Below are 10,134 nucleotides of genomic sequence, written 5' to 3'. Positions count from 1 at the left end.
CCGTTACACAGTGCAGGCTTGTTTGCCGGGATTGAGATAAGTGTTTCCATCCGTGACAGTTTAACATAGCAGGCTAACCCAGAAAAGGTAGTGATACGTTTTGTGGTTAGAAAACTATGTTACACTGTAAAAGCACCATCCCAAAACATAGACCCTAAGTATCAGGCCTGTGTGTAAAAATAAAGTAAAATCAACCCTGAACAAGACAAAAGAAGAATACAGATTTGTATTTATGTAAATAATTTAATAAAGGAAGAACACTTTTCATAATGAGCACCGTTGAGATCAACATGGCTAGGCAGCACCTGTTTTCCAAACTATTCATTAGAGGGGAATGGGCAGAGCAAGATCAGGAAGCCTGGTTAGCCAACATGATGCAACAGGTCACCTCCATGAGCCTGGATGTGTGGCAGGACAGAGGCCTGTTACATCAAGCCTTGAGCGAGTTGTACATGACTCTGAATATTAAAGAACTACAGCTTAACATGGCCCGATTCACTGCCTACATATACCTCCACATGGGGGTTATGGAGGAGAAATATAAAGAAAATAGATACCCTTGCGCAAAACCAGTCTGCACTCTTAAACCAAATCCAGAGTGAATTAAAACTAGTAGAAGAATAATTGCAAACAGGCCAAAATTCTGAGGTAGAATTTGAAAACGACATCAAACAGATAAAAGGGGATTTGGCTGTACAACAACAAAATAATTCAGAGCAAGAGGCCCAATTAGATGCAGTAAAAGTGGAGTGTCAGGAAAAGGTTGACACTCTGCAAGAGAGTCAACTCAAATTGAATCAACAAATAAAATATAATAGAGTCTTCACAGAGTAGATAATTACTTTACAGAAACAGAATGAGAAATTGGAAGAGGAAAGTAATACATTACTTATTAAAGAACTCCACTTTCAAACAAAATTTGATCAAGAATGCCAGAAATGAAGTGCTATCAAGCAACAGAGGGATGACCTCCCTTAACAGGTCGGCAAGCTGTATCAGGAAAAAGATGCCCTATACCAAGAAGTGTGCAAACTAAAAACAGATCTACAGAAAAGAGAGTCAGACCATCTGGTACTGGCTGACTTAAAATCTGAATATGAAAACTTAAAGGGGCACACAAGACAAATAGATTGTGATCTAGAAGAGAATACGCAAGCTAAAAATGCGCAAAAACAGGTGATGTATCTCCTGCAGCAAAAATGGTCTCAGTGTTCCCAGGCTATACAGGCAGCACAAAAAGACAATAGGCCCTTTTTGATGATAACATGGGACTACAGAGCCATGTGGCAGCTCAAGAAAGGGTAATAGAGGTAAGTCACGAATCAGCCCTCCAGCAACACAGAAGCAGCAAAGCAACCCTAGGTAAGTTCTACCAAGAGTACCTTAGAAATGATGAAAAGGATACAGCACAATTATCCCGCGATGCAGCAGCAGTAGGCCCAGTCACCAGATTCCTAATCAGGCAGACAGGAGGGACACTGGAATGGAATTCACAGCAGCAGTCAGGTAGAGAAGCTCTCAGAAATGGATTCTTCTCAGTTATGTGGTTTTGGCACCCTTTTCAAAGCACCAGTGAAGAACGGTTACCACCCAGTAGATTTGACTCGCTTTCTCAGTCCAGCACTCTGGTTTTGATTGATTGATTGATATTTTATTTCTATTGCGCTCGTACACAAGTGTTTCAGAGCGCAACAAGGCAAGGGAGGGGAAGAGGGGAGAACAAAACAGCGATCTTACTAGGCCCAGTGACATTGAGAACGCGCAAGTGCATGGGAGAGGCGGGAGGGGAAAAGTGCATGGAAGGTGGGAGAGGTGGAAAGTGCGAAGCAGATGAGAAACAGATAAATAACAATAAATAAATAATAAAGGCAACAAACAGTGATAATGCAGACAGCAATTTGCAATTGCTAGGTTTAAGGCAGCAGACAGAGTAGGTCTGATAAGTGCAGCAAGAAAAAGGGGGGGCTGTATGGGTACAGATACAGACCCCAGTGCAAGGGGTGGCCCGGAGGCAGCGTGGGAGGGTGGCAGGATGAGCAGGTACCTGGGCCCAAAAGGCAGAGGGTGGCCAGGTGCACAGTGCCAAGAGAGAACAGATCAGCAGGGGAGAGGGGGAGCGAAGGCAGAAGAAAAGAGGAAGGTCTTGAGGTGCTTCCGGAACCGCAGATGGTTCTCCTCAAGTTTTAGAGTGGCAGGGAGGCTGTCCCAGAGGGAGGCCCCAGCCGAAGACAGAGAACTACCCCCAGCTCGTTTCTTAGAAAAACGACTGACCCTGAGTGAGTACGAGGTAGACGAGTGAAGAGCTCGAGAGGGGAGGTATTTGCGGAGGGTATTCAATTTAATCCTTGCATCCACTGGGAATCAGTGGAGAAATTTCAGAGCTGGAGAGATACGATCCCAGGGCTTGAGGTCAAGGACAAGTCTCGCAGTCCTGTTCTGGATTAGTTGCAGAGGGCGGAGAGTAGAGGCAGGTAGATTTAGAAAGAGGCTGTTACAATAGTCCAAGCTAGAGAGAACCAGTGCTTGAGATACCATGAGCTTCTGGGGGAACGAGAGGAAAGGCAGAGTACCTCTGAGGCGGTGCAGTCGGAAATTTGACTTTTTAGAGACCTCAGAGATGTGAGCGGAGAAGATGACCCCGAGGTTCTTAGCCTCGCAGGTGGGGGTAGGAGGAGGGCCAAGGGAGTCCGGCCAGAGAGTGAGGGGAAAGGATGGTGAAGGTGTGCCGATGAGGAGGATCTCCGTCTTGCTGGCATTCAGACAAAGATCATTGGCGGCACACCAATCTTGAATGGCAGTTAGGCAATCACATATGAGAGAGGGAGAAGAGGTGGCAGAGGGCAGCCTGAAAATGAGTTGAGTGTTGTCAGCGTAGCACTGGAAATTTGAGCAGAAAATGGCAATGCAGTGGGCGAGAGTTGCCAGTTATTGGTTGAAAAGCCAGGGCGAGAGGTTAGACACCTGTGGAACACCACAGGTAGAGAGGAAGATAGATGAAAGGAAGGACCCAAGTTGGACCTGGGAGGGTTGATCTGAGAGGAAAGAGGTCAGCCAGGCCAGAGCCTGATCAGTGATACCCAGGTTTTCACGGAGACGGTTGAGCAGGATGGTATGGTTGACCGTGTCGAAGGCAGAAGAGAGATCGAGGAGGATGAGGAAAGAGGGAATGTTAGAGTCAAGGTTGGTGAGCAGATCTTCACGGATGTTTAGGAGAGCAGTTTCCGTGCTTCTGGTAGCTCTGAAGCCAGACTGGTGGTCATGGAGACAGCCAACAGAATTGGAATGAAGGTTAAGCTGAGAGATGGCCAACTTTTCCAGGAGTCTGGTGAGGAGACTTCATTGAGTGGAATCTTGCCTCTGGAGGTCCAGTAGGAGTTCACCAAAGTATCAGGAGGTTCGGACCTGCCAGTCTAAGGGAGAGGGTCATCCTTTTTGGGCTTTCCTGATGCTTGGATTGGGAGGGCGCACAGCAGCGGTTACACAGAAGACATCTCTGGTCTTCTGGAAGTAGCTGGGGGCATCTCTCCTCTTCTTCCTCATCGGTTCTTCAGTTTTAGTGGTCACCTATGACTTTTGCTTGCTCTAGGGACCACTCCGATTGCTGACTATTTCCGTTTTCACAGCAAAACAGCCTTCACGCCCCATTGTGCACTGTTCTAACATCCTTGCCCCTTTAACGCTGATGCCTATATCTGACCCTCTACTGCTCCTTGCTCTGCCCCGAGTCAAAAGCCTACTTTGCCTACAACGAAGGTTAATCGTGTCATTTGAACTGCATTACTTTACTACTCCATGCCTGTTCTTGTACTCTCATTCTATTATCTGTATCGGCTCCACTGACAGCACTGCCGTCCGTTTGCATGTCTGTTCCTCGTTTCATTCCGCCCTTGCGTCTGTTCCCACATTCTAGCTGCCAAATCCCACTCGAATGGGTATACTGTGATATTGTTAGGATTAGTCACCAATGTTATATTTTATATGCTCTCGCAGCCTAACTCGATGTTATCCCAGCTGATTGCACATTTCAGACGCAGAGGGGTTGCATTCAACGGTTGCCTGGTCCTTACTTGTTGCTATTACATTAATGCGGCGAGCTTGCCTTTGATTCACACCTACCTGATTGTACCTCTTTTGCTAGCTCAGCTGCTCACTCAGAAATTTGACTAACTTGCTCACTGTTGCCTCTATAAGGTTGCCTGATTGCACTTTCAGTAATCCTGGTTGCCTTTACCAAGCTCCACCCAACTGTAATTTGGTCACTGACACCTGTTTGTGCCTCTGAATTGCTTATACTGCACTGTTCCCCAGCCGCCCTCTGTGCCCTGATGACATGTGCTTCTGACTATTGCTTCTCACCTGACTGTATCACGTGGCTTAGCTGAACTGCCTTAGGCCTCACCAGACAATTGCCTCTCCCAAACTGCCCTGGACACCTGACTCAGTTCAAGGTGCACGCTTGACCCTCGCCTTAGCACCCACAGCGCACATATTATACACCCAGCCAAATTTGCTACTACAAAGCTTAACCCACTGCACAATGATGGCCACCACACTCCTCGCTACTAGCACCTTACAATACCGTAACCGGCTCCCTCCACCTGAGTCTGAACCACTCCCACATAGCCTGCCAAATATGGCAGCAAACAACCTTAGCACGGCCCAACTTAATTTTCCCCATGCTACAGGTCTAGGAGCCTATGCTACCCTCCCTTGCTCCTTTAACGACAGAAAATCTAAACTACGCGCAAGACTTTCTAAACTGCACGAACCCCTCACTAGACTGCTACCACCAACAAATAATAAAACTAATTGCCATGCCAGTAGGAAGCCTGATACTACCAACCGAAGCACAGCCTCATCTGCTCCATGCGTTGATGCCAGTCAGTTTATGGCCCACAATACTAAGCTAACTGACTGCAACCTACCCAAATCTCACAAGGCCATAGCTAAAACAGAAGTACACTTCCTTAAAGGAGCACTCCTAAATGCGAGATCTCTCGTGGACCACGCTACGGATATCGCCGACCTAATAACAGAAGTAAACCTAGACTTCCTTGCTATAACGGAATCCTGGCTACACAACACTGCAGGACCTTCGCTTATGCTAGCCATCCCAGATGGCTATACCATATCTAGGCAAGATAGAGATGGAATCAGAGGTGGAGGAATTGCCATCATTTCTAGATTGAGCCTTTCGCTGAGACTAGCCCCCATACAAACTATTCAGTCATGAGAAATCCTCACTGCCAAACTTCCTCTAAACAACTCCCAGTCACTTACTATCCATCTACTCTACAGACCACCTGGCCCTGTTGGGACATTCGAGGAGGACATGCACACCATATTGGGCAACAACCTCAAAACGACTACCCAACTATTACTACTAGGTGACTTTAACCTAGGCTTTAATGATCCAACTGACAAGCATGACTCTGAAATAGACAACATCCTCACTGCATTAGGATTATCACAAAAAGTTAATAAACCTACCCATATCAAAGGGTGAACCCTAGACTGGGTAGCCGATCCTAACTGCACTGCTACCATTACCCCTATCACACCGCAACTTTGGACAGACCACTCACTCATGTCATTCACATTATCTACCACCAGACCTTCACCCACAGCCCCGCAAACAGCGCCACCCTGCTTAACTAGAAACAAAGAAAATATCAGAGTGGACAAAGTGATCCATGCTATTCACAAAAACTCTAAACTCATTGCATGACAACTTAGATCCTAGTACTCTGGTCCATGAATACAACAAAATTATGTTCACCACAATGGATAGAATTGCCCCACTCAAATTGAGAGCAAGTAAACCAAAATCCCATTTAAACAAAGGGTTCACCCCTCAATTAAAGGACTTAAGTATCCTGAAAAGTAAGTGTGAAACTGCCTGGAGACTTTGCCCCTCTGTGGAGAACAAAGGTACACTAACATCCATCTCTATCCACTACAAAAATGGAATCTGCCTGGCAAAACGGAATTCATATAATGAACGTATTGCTAACTCTAATTCAAGTATGAAAGAATTATTTACGATATTGAAAGAACTAGAATCCCCGATTCCCATACCTGACCTATGTGTCAAAAACAAAACTTGGTGCTTGGATATTCAACATGCACTAGCCAACAAAATAAACACACTCCAAAATAAAATCAAACAAAAAAAAGACATACTGAATCTACAGCATCCCTTGAACAGCCATCGGTCCAGTGGTACATCTACTACCCAGACCACTAGATTTAGCTTTACCAAAACCACTACTCTAGAGGTAGAGAAAACTATCCTATCTCTCAAACCCTTCAACTGCAAAGGCGACATCTGTCCAGTTCAGATTATAAAAGATGCTACTAGGGACTTGTCACCATTTATTTCCAAATTGATTAACGCCTCCTTCGCCTCTGGCACTATCCCTGCCAATTTAAAACAATCATGGGTACTCCCACTCTTGAAAAAACAAACTCTAGATCCACTTATTCCCACTAATTACCACCCCATCACGACGGTACCATTCTTACTTAAAATACTGGACAAGGTCGCATATACCCAGATTCAAAAATACCTTGAACTTAATAAGCTCCTGGGAGCTAGACAATCCGGCCTTTACCCACTACACGGGACAGAAACAGCCTTGATCGACTTAAAAACTCAGGTCGATGAGCTGAGGGATAATGGGAAGACAGCCCTTCTCCTTCTACTTGATCTGTCAGCTGCATCCGATTTAGTGGATCACAAGGTCTTATGCAGACACCTGGACTCCGCAGATCATTTCTCTACAGAGGCTATCAGATGGATAGAATCCTTTCTGAGCGAGAGATCCATGAGGGTGTTCTCCCAATCAGCAGCTGCAGACCCTACCCCTATTCAGTGCAGTGTGCCTCAGGGCTCTTGTGTCTCCCCTACTCTATACAATATTTTCACCAAACCCTTGTTCGATGATCTGGACCTTCTGGGTATCACCTACACTAACTATGCAGATGATACTCAGATTCTCCTCCCTCTTTCTGAGGATCATGGTAAGGACTTGGTGTTGGTGAATAGAGTATATCTCATCATTCAGGAATTGATGGCCACCCATAGTCTATGCCTGAATGATGACAAGACAGATCTGATAATCTTGGGCTCACACACTAACATCAATAAACTAGGCCATGAATACTCCTCATTCACCATTGATGGAAACATTATTAGGGTGACTAAGGAGGTAAAAACCCTGGGATTCTACCTGGACTCTACTATGTCCTTCGACAAACAAGTAAAATCCCTGGCCTCTACTACAGTTTACACCTGTAAGCTTATCAGAGCCGGCAAGCCATTCCTCTCAAATGATAGCTGCATGATCTTGGCTAGAGCACTAATACTCTCTAGGCTGGATTATTGTAATGCTCTTTACAGTGAGTTAACAAAGTCATCATCAAGAGGTTACAAACCTTGCAAAATAATGCATTAAGAGCTGCACTAGGTATAAACAAAAGAGTACTTATCTCTGCTACCAGACGCCAACAGAAATGGCTCTCTACCCACAATAAAATTCTGCTAAAAATGGTCTCCTTGACCCATAAAGCACTAAACAATGCGGCCCCTAGCTATTTAATAGATAGGCTAAACAGAAGAACCTCTACTAAACTGACCAGAATCGGTAACACTAACTGCCTTATGGTACCGATTTCAGACTCACCAAAATTGGCGGTAACAGCTTTCCCCTGAAGGCGGCCAAGATCTGGAACTCCCTGCCTCATGAGTTGAGAGCAGACCAACCATATCTACAGTTTAGAAAGAACTATATCAACCTGCTTAACTCTACTGACCGCTAGCCACACCAGAGAAACCTGCCTTATCTGGCTAGATTAGTCTATCCCCCGCATTCCAGAAAATGACAATCTAACCTGCCCATTACCTGTATATTTGTTATATTGCTACAGCTGTTCCCATGCCGGGAAATATTGTCATAACCTGTATATCTGAGATATTGTTATTTTTTGCTTATATTGTGATATATTGCTACACTGCCTTTGTAATCTTACCTGTAATATATTGTGTCTTACTTTGAATTATCTGTAACCTTGTAAACTTTGCACCATCTTACTGCTGCGGGCTGTTACCTTCGGGTCTGGTGCGCATTAAAAATAAATAAACAAACAAACAAACAAACCTCTGCTTCAGCCTCAGGATTCAAGCCTTTCATCCAAGAAACCAGCCAATCAGCAAACATGCACCATGCATACATTTGGGGGTGGCTGTCCTTTAAGGGCAGCCAGCCTCCCAGCTGGAACTGGTTCCAGGCAGGCACAGCGGTAGACATAGTGCAGCAGAGTTTCAGAGTCCTCCCCCGTTTCCTGTCCTCACAGCACACTGTCACCTTGGCAGGCTTCACAAAGGGATCCTGCCGAAGACAAAAGTCAAAGCCCTCCCCCACCCTACATGGCAGAAGAAGGACCAAGAAAGGACAAACCATCCTGAAATGGTTGAAAAAAGAATACTATCACCATTGTTGGTCAATTGCTACCCTTCTGTGCACTACCGTGGCTATGAGTACAGCCTGGGAGTAAACATTTCACAAAAGTAGAAAGGATCAAACAACTAGCACCTCCATTTCAGATTATCTTGTCATTGTAACCAAAAAGCCTCAGAAGCAGTGAGAAAGGGAGTACAGTGTAACCTCTCAGCGCTCCACATACGGTGGGGTCTGCCAATCTCACAAGATAAAAGATCGAAAGAATACAAAATGTCCCCTGCCCTTCCGAACATGTGGTCTCACAAGGAAACTAGCAGAAAATAAAATGGGAAGGCCAAGAGGTTCCCAGCAACACTGCACAGAGTTATGTGTACTGCAAAAGTAAATTGCAGCTGCCATAAAACTTGGAGGAAAGCATGACTCCAAGAAAAAGGTATAGAAAGATATACAAAAGGATCCCAAAGATTGGGTAAAATAATGAGTGAGTGTGGGAAAAGATTCCAACTCACTCTGGGGAACAGACCAAAAATACCACTATTCCAGCAGAAAATGCTGGGGGACTCGCATGTGAAGGGTATTTCACATACAAATTAAAATGTACCTAACAGAAGTTGGAAGGGAAGATATAATGTGAATAGTCAATGGATTTAAACATCTCAAGGGCAGTGGAACGATTGCGGAGAGACTGTTTAAATATAGCAATGGGAATGGGTCAGTGGAAGACCTCAGCTGTGGATCGTAAAGGCTATCGAGGGTTTGGGTGTGGGAGAGATGGAGTAAAGGAAAAACAGTATAGGAAGGGGCTACTGATGCATTCAATGCATTCTGCAAAGCCCTTCTCAGCAGGGACGGCTTAGGGAGGGTAAGAGACTGGAGGGCCTGACTTCATCAAGGTGAAGTGCAACATAGGCAGGTCATCACTTGAATTACGTGATGAGGGAGCAAGAGGGGAGCAATAACTTAATCGTGATGTGGGGGTTAGAAGTAAAGGATGCATGGCGGAATGTTCTGTGTGAACAGCAAGTCTAGACTAAGGCCAGCTTCATAGGTAGGCTGTTGATTAAGCTGAGGGAAGCCTAAGCAGTCTTAAATCCAAAAGGCCCCATTGCACCATCTTGCTGAAAGAGATAGTTATCCCGATGTTTAAGTTGCAAGGCCACAGGCGGATGAGGAGCTAGATAGCGGGAGCTGATGAAGGGTTACATGATTTAGTGCAGATGCGAATGTGGTAATTTGGCTGGGAGATGGCAGAGTACAGGGATCACAAGAAAGCTGCTAGGGCTGATTGAACACTTTACTAGGATGTGCTTGAAGGAGGTGTTGTTGGGCATTTTGATCTCATAGGAGATTATAGATTCAAACACAAAGGCCTTTTGCGTCCCTGCCTGATCACCTGTGCTTGTATAACATATTGTACTTATGGGGAAGGAGATCAAGAGGTTTCGGGATGTCAGCATCAAATAACCTGCCCTTAGTGATTACCAGCAAGTAAAGCGAGTGTTCCAAGATTACATTATGGATGTGATTGGTCTTGTTGGCTGGGGGCGGCCATTTTGCAGTGCACTCGTGAGAATGGAATCCACTTGTCGAAGACAATTGGGTAAGATTCAAAGTGTGCCCAGACTCTTGATGTTGGTCCTTTAGATGTAGGGGGCAAACATTACCACCCTAT

The sequence above is a fragment of the Ambystoma mexicanum genome, chromosome 8, assembly GCF_040938575.1.
Source record: "Ambystoma mexicanum isolate Mex_15411 chromosome 8, UKY_AmexF1_1, whole genome shotgun sequence".
Classification (NCBI taxonomy): Eukaryota; Metazoa; Chordata; class Amphibia; order Caudata; family Ambystomatidae; genus Ambystoma; species Ambystoma mexicanum.
This window is presented reverse-complemented; position numbering follows the sequence as displayed.